The following is a 6,391-nucleotide window of genomic DNA, read 5'->3' as shown; positions in this document are numbered from 1 at the left end:
TCGCTGGGAAGAATGACCCCGCCATTTGGCCTGTGGCTTCTCAGCACTTGCGGTCCGTAAACCAAAAAAAAAACGCAAATCTAAAGAGATCGCCTTATATAAAGCCTTGGCACCGAATAAGTGTTTTAAAAATGCTAAACCACACTTCTTTTCTCTGCTCAGCTAATAGGAGCATGTTTCCTTTCATCTCGCAGTGATTGAGAGTGTACTCTGTTAACATTCTAACCTGGGCTTGTGGGGTAAAACTCTGCTTTAATGGTTTACACACAGCACGCAAGCTGTGACTCGCTCCTCAAGGATTCCTTATGGCTTTATTCTGATGTTAAAGCAATACCTGTGTGACCTCACAATGTTTCTCACATCAAATACTGCACTTCAAAACACACACTGTCTGAACCGCTTGTCCCATACAGGGGTTGCTGTGACCCAGAGCCTAACCCAGCCACACAGGGCGCAAGGCTGGAGGGGGAGGGGACACACCCAGGACAGGATGCCAGTCCATCGCAAGGCACCCCAAGCAGGACTTGAACCCCAGACCCACCGGAAAGCAAGACAAGGTCCAACCCACTGCACCACCGCACCTTCCTACTTCAAAATACATTTTAAGTATTTTTTTTAACTTACACTCTATGAACATCCCATGAAGCTGATTTTACTGCCTGGGAGATTATCCAACACTAGTCATTTTACTGTGATCTTATCTGGTAATAGACACAAATAGTAGCAGAGTGTGAGCCTTATCATGTTGCTGTTTTGGTAGCTGCTATTTATATATCATAGTGGGAACCAAGTCAAACGTTAGTGTTGGTTCATCTTCACTTTACGGTAGTAGAGAGAGAGAGACAGCGTAACGCTACGAGTACAACGGTGTCTGTCCAAGTCTTTCGGCAGATCTCCTGCACAGCACCCAAAGCTGCAATCACAGTTTACACACGTGAGTGTCAGTGGCAATGAGACAGGCAGGCAGGTGTGCTGGGCACAGGTGAGTGATGCAGGTGTGAGAGGTGTTGTACCTGTGCATGGTCTCCAAGGCCCTGCCGGACCCCCGCTGATCCCAGAGAGAAGGAGCAGGGTGACCACCAGAGGCGTCCACATCAGGGGTCTCTCTTACGGCGCTCCATTCAGAGGAAGCTCGACTGATCGGAAGCGGCCCTGGGTGGCCTGGCGCCGTCCCTCATGTCTTCAGTGTGCGGTGGTTGGGTTTGGTTCTGCTCAAGCGCCGCAGAGACAAAGAGGAAGAGACTATTCTTAGGCGAACAGGTGTGTGTCGTCCACAAAGGGATCGCAGCACCGTGACCAAACGCTCCTTTTAAGTACCTTCTGTTTGCTCCTCAGGTATTTCTTGTTTGGTCACTTCTTTCAGTCTAATCATGAACCAGAATATAAAAGATGAGTATCCTCATCTGGAGATTGCCTTGTCTCTGTTGCTGTTTCTCGCAGTCATTTGTTCTTTTTAATCCGGAGATATACATTCGACTCTCATTTCTGAGCCTTCTGAAGGGTCCTCGGGCTGTATTTCTTTCCCACAATGCCCCTGGCACCTCACCGGAGACCCTGCGGCCGCTCTCTTGCCCTCCTGTTCGTCTGAGGGAGAGGAGAGACAGTAGAGCTGCGCTCCGGAATGATCCGAAAGGAAAGGTGCTGCGCCCTGGGACTTGTTTAAATGGGAAGAAGTCAGCTGTGAGGGGAGGGGAGGAGCAGGAATTTCCCACCTGAGAAGAAACCTGTCCTACAGCAGATTCCCTTCGAGGTGCCTCCACCGCCTTGAGCTCCCCAGTCCTATGGATTCCTATCATTGTCACGTGCCCAAAGGTTGCCCACCCACTTTACAGGAGTGCTCTCACCTGGATGAGAAGCAGAGAGTGGCTTCTGATCTGCGAGATGCATGACCTGCTGCTCCACCATAGGGGGTGAACGTTGTCGTTAATGTCCAAATTGGCCCGAAAGACTGGAACAGTGTTGTAGATGCTTAACGTCGATCTGTCAGCACGGTTGCGACACTGTGCTGCAGCTGTGTTAGCCAGAAACTGAGATTAAATGCCTTTGTTGTCAAACAAACACTAGGCGGTTGTCAACAAAACCTGTTGGTGGAGGGGGCACCGCCATCTCCGCAGGGGCTCCTTCAGCTCACGTTCAGAACAGCTATTCAGGTACCTTGGGGATCAGCTTTGCGCACCTCTGTGTTAACAAACCACGGCCCAAACAAATGCTAAATTAGGGCTAAACTGCACGTCAAGAAAATCATTTCTCCTCCCACTCTTTCCACATGGAATCCATAATTATAACCCATGCAGCCCTGCCTCAGTCTCCAGCCTCTCCTTGGATCAAAAAACTTATTCATTAATCCATCCATGATCAATAACTGTTTGTCCCATGCAGCAGCGTGGGGTACCCAGGGTCTCAGAGAACAATATAAAAAGTACATAACATCAATGGGAGGAGAGATTTAGATGCAGACACGATTCTAGAGTAGAGTCATTTTGTTACTTTTCACCGTATGAACCAGCGTACATCACACAAGTAGGTGCATAAAGGCTTTTCCACTATTACAAGAATTGTTATTAAAAAGTATTAAACATCAACGCTTAGAGGGTTGTCATGGACTTATAAGAACAGGGGAAAAGTGAGTATGAAAGGGTTATGTTTTGAGACCCTTTTTGAATGTTAAGAGAGATTCAGCAGTTCTGAGTGAGAGAGGGAGGTCATTCCACACCATCGGAACCAGAACCGTAAACCTTTGTGCTTTTGATTTTGGACCTTCTGAGCATGAGACCACCAAGCAGGCAGAGGTGGAGGAATGTAGCAGTCTGGTTGAGGTGTACTGAGGAATCAGGTCTTGCAGGTGTTGGGGACCAGACCCATTGATGGTCTTTTAGACCATAACCAGAGTCTTGAACTTGATGCAGGCATCTACAGGAAGCCAGTGGAGAGAGACGAGGAGGGCTTTATAGCCAAAACCACATGACAGGATGTACAGATGTATGAAGATGTTCCAGTGTTACATTCTTGACTCTGTGCCTAATTTGATACCATAAAATCCTTCCCTAAGAATCACTGGTGGATCTGGAACATTAAAAAGGGATCAGGTGAGAGGGGAGAAAGGACACACTTTCTGCTATGTTGGAGTAACTCCTAATGAGGACCTAACACAGTACTGAAGTTTTGAACCACACTGGCTGCAAAAATCTAGTATCAGAGCATCATGGATTTAAGTAATCAGGGTGGAACGTAAATCAAGCAAGTGAGATGTGAAATTATTTCACCCTGTGTGCAGGTTTGGCCCCCCAAGCGATGTGCTGAAGGAGCGGTTGAAAGTTCATTCTGACTTTTAAGTGACATTCCAGTCAGATCCCGTTCATCCAGGTGAAGACACGCTGGCGACGGAATGACAAGACCTGACGGGGAGATGATGCGCGACTGGGAGAGAGCTCATGGGAATGGGGTGGGAAGGGGATGTGTGTGATCACACGGAGCCTTTCAACATCTCCCTGCAGAAAGGAAGACGCCGTTTACACAGGAAGAAGAGGCTTTAGCGTCATGTTTTAAGCTCCAGCGTCAGGATGTGAGGCGTAGCCCTGATCAGGGTCCCTTCCTTCCTGGTGCCAAGAGACTGAAGAGCAGCTTTTCAGTCAGTTCCCGCTTTCGTTCATTTCTTAGCTCAAGAGTTGTACTGAATACCTGCTCATTCTTACAGTCCCCACTATGTGGGATCCACAAGCATCTGGTTTCCATGGTGATGCTGGCAGCTGCGTTGGAGGTTTGTGTTGTTGTTCTGGGCCCTCGTTGGACATTGGCTGCTCATTCACTCCTGTTTTCCTTTTACCGTCAGCACAAGGAAGACCTTGGGCATGTTTGTACATGAGAACAGAAGAGAATTGCTGTGTATTTGCACAATTGAGCTTGGTTTGTTGTGTCTCCCTGCTGCCAAGGTCCGCTGTGGTACCCGAGACCCTTGATGAAGTTCAATCCCCAATGGCCGATCTTAACATTTGGAGCTTCTATTTCAGCATGGGGGGGCAGGGTTCTGGTGTTTCATTGTACTTCTCCACTCACAAATCAGCACAGCTCACTGCTTCCACATCTCCACCTGTAATCGGCAGTCTTCAAACTTCTCAATCCTATTTTCTATGATGACAGAACAGATCGTTGATATTAAGTAGAAGAAACACTATGGTGGCTTAGTATTGTCCATAGATTATGTATTAAATGGGGCCTTATTAAACTGTACCAATGGGATTTGAGTAGCTCAGTCTCACGATGGCCTCCCCTCATCTCTAGAGAGAATGCCGATGGACTACTTGTTTCCAGCGTGCTCTGCTGAACCGTGATCGACACAAATATGCCAGCAGAGATTGCTCCTCTGTCATTGAGGGGGTCCGAGAGCTGCCGCTGTGCTCTTTCATCATAAGAATCTGGAGCTCTTCCCTTTAATCCAGGCTAGACTACCACACCCCTGTGGAACTTCCCCATAGTAGGTCCACTTTGACCTGAGCCCTAGGTTTGAGGCTGGACTAGGAGTACAACTCAGAGCAAAGAGACAAACCAGTGAGGGCAGGATGAGGAAGGTGTGCTATGCCTTTGCCAGATCTTTATCAGCAAGAAAGCAGACTCTAATAACACCGAACAAAAAGCTTTAAAATTGATTTTCTGGATGGTTTTCCTGTAGTAGCAAAAATATATGAGAAACACACTGGTGCTTTGTGAACAGATGTTCATTGATTTTTCTGCAGGTTTATTTTTGAATTATTTCCAGAACAGGAGTCCATTGATTTTTCTCCAAGTTTTGTTTTTTTTTAATATTTCCTCACAGGGGGTGTGGTGGTGCAGTGGGTTGGACCGGGTCCTGCTCTCTGGTGGGTCTGGTGTTCGAGTCCCGCTTGGGGTGCCTTGTGACGGACTGGAGTCCCGTCCTGGGTGTGTCCCCTCCCCCTCCAGCCTTATGCCCTGTGTTGCTGGGTTAGGCTCTGGTTCCCTGTGAGCCTGTATGGGACAAGCAGGTCAGAAAGTGTGTGTGTGTATTTCCTCACATTGTCAATACTTGTAAAAGTTCAGGTGACCTTTGCAGACTGAGCTGTGCAAATGGTGATGGCATTGCTCCCTGGGTGCAAGGGGGAATTGGACATTGAGGCTGATTTGTGGATGCAGTAATACGTGTACAAGCATCTGTGTGAAAACTTCAGCAGGGAACAAAACACAAGATGGGCTTAGAGGCCTGCCTTGTTTTCAGTCTCCTTGTACCCCAAAGGCTGCTGGTGAAGAAAAGCAGAGTGAAACAGATGCCTGGAAGGACAGAGATGCGAAGAGGCAGGAGGGAACAGAAAACCACAGACAAATTCTGCTCCCTTTAATTAGGACACCTGAGGTTTTCAGGCATCTCCCCCCAAACCACAAATACTTCAGTGCTCAGCAGGATGTCTGTATATCAAAGCATCCTCTCAGTAAGGCAACTTTGGATTCAGGTGTCCAATACTGCAGGACTGGAGCACCATGTCTTGAACAGTCTAGTATTGTTCAGTTTAAACCATGAGTAGAACTGTCCAAAGAGGTCTCTCCAAGCATGTTCAGTGTGTGCATGTCCTTGGTATGTAGCACGTACTCAGTGTAAGGCCACTGTTTGTTCCTTGTGCAAACCCACTCAAAACCATCCATTCTCCATCCTTTCCTGGCCAATGCCGTGCGGCAAGGCTGCTTTTGGAGCCGTCCAGGTGGCTTATCTGAGCAGGCGTACTGAGGGTGCCCACTGCAATGGAATCGAATCTGGGCTCTAATTCCCAGCTGAGGATGCAAATCATTCATATACCCATCAGCCATGGTCATTGTGGGCCCCGGGGGTTTTTCTCTCTTTGCTTCATGCAGGGGGATTTTCCCTTTAATCATCCATAGGCCTGAGTTCCTCTATCAGGAAGGTGTGTTCAGGTGAACATCAGCAGGGGGACTGCTGTAACACTCCTTCAAACTTTGAGCAAAGCAATAAAACACATCAACAGGCATAAATAACACCGGGGATCAGACTTCTACAGTAACGCAGCTACACACAAATTCCCATACATCACCAGCAAGGCACTGATCTTGCTAACGGCTCATTGACAAAATAAACAGACGTGCGAGTGCGTATAATATCTTTTATGAAAATCCTATTCAGATTTGAGATAACATCTTCATTCTACAAAAAGAAGTCACAATAAGTGCTAGTCGTGTGAAATATGACTGCGGCGATGGTGCTAAGCAGGAACACATCATGTTCGTTTCACCCCCTTGGTGGAAGAGTAGCCGGGTCTTTGATTCGCAGAGCCTCTACTCTTCCATTCGCTTTCACATCACATCTTCATTCCCTTGGAACCTCAGGACATTTCCAGCCTGTAATTAGCCACCTCCAGCAGCTGTAGGTAAC

The sequence above is a fragment of the Scleropages formosus genome, chromosome 14 (genome assembly GCF_900964775.1).
Source record: "Scleropages formosus chromosome 14, fSclFor1.1, whole genome shotgun sequence".
Classification (NCBI taxonomy): Eukaryota; Metazoa; Chordata; class Actinopteri; order Osteoglossiformes; family Osteoglossidae; genus Scleropages; species Scleropages formosus.
Note: the sequence above shows the minus strand (reverse complement) of the source record.